Consider the following 1,229-nt stretch of genomic DNA (forward strand, 5'->3'; position numbering starts at 1 on the left):
TCCCTACACTTCGCTCACACTTAAGGAAACTTTTCTTTCCTTAAGTGTGAGGAAAGTCTTTCCTAATTATGGAAAACAAGATAAAAATAAAGAAATGTAAGACTGTAATTAACCACACTGGGAGTTTAGTGTGCTAATCCAGGATATCATTAACATTATTTATACAGAGGGAAAAAAAGTAGTATTTCTTGGCTAATGGTATAAATTTCAGAGATTACTCTCTGGTGAATTTTATTCCAATCCTGTTGTTCCTTTCAAAAGTACCTGGTTTTGTGTTTATGTGCAGAAAGCAGGGCTACATGTGCAGTCTATACAGAAAAGGTTATTGCAGTAGTTTTGATTTAAATGTCAGCATTTTCCAATAGTGCTGTTGCAATCACCAGTTGTTATCCTCTGTTTAAAGTCGAAGAGATTTGTGTTGATCTTTTATTAAACAATTTTCTGAAGAGGTGCTTTATGTTAGAGCAGTCTGACATAGGATAAACAGCCTTGGATAGCATATTACCCTTTAAAAATACCATTTTTATATAATATTTTCACTGAAATATATCTCTAGTACTATATACTTGGCAGATAAAACATGGAGTATTGCAATAAAGTTACAACTCCCATTTAAGGAATAATGTAAATTCTTTTAGCTTAATTCTATGCTGTATCTATCTGAGCTGATTTAAAATTTAGTCCTGACCATGACTCCAGCAAAAAGAATTAGAATCCCTAAAAATTACCATAAAAGGCATAAATAGAATGAATTCTCAACAACACCAAGCCTCATATGTAGCCACTATGTAAAAAAAGACATAGAACTGACAGATTCTTCTAAACATACACAGAACATTTGCACTCTTTAAAAGAAATAAACTGAGTGATGTTTACTTCTCATGTCATGCTTAGCCATGTCCACTCTAAGTAGCAAGTGGGAGTAATATATATTTTCATGAGTACCTCTGAACCATGAAAGCAATTGCCCTGATAATTTTAGATAACAGATTGTGTGGAACTAGCAGAATCCAAGGTCCACGATATTTCCAGGGAAAAGGGAGAAGAGCAGTGAGGACATGTCTTGGCAGGCATACATGTACACTCTTGAAAATATTACCAGTACTGGGAATATTGCTGGCAGCTGTCAAAGTGTCCATACACCTCTTGGTCTGATTTAATTTAGCTATTTATCAGTCAGGCACAATTTATTTTAAAGGAATGTCTCCAGAGTGATACAAAGTTATGTC

Source organism: Merops nubicus, unplaced genomic scaffold, assembly GCF_000691845.1.
Source record: "Merops nubicus isolate BGI_N331 unplaced genomic scaffold, ASM69184v1 scaffold3150, whole genome shotgun sequence".
NCBI classification, from domain to species: Eukaryota; Metazoa; Chordata; class Aves; order Coraciiformes; family Meropidae; genus Merops; species Merops nubicus.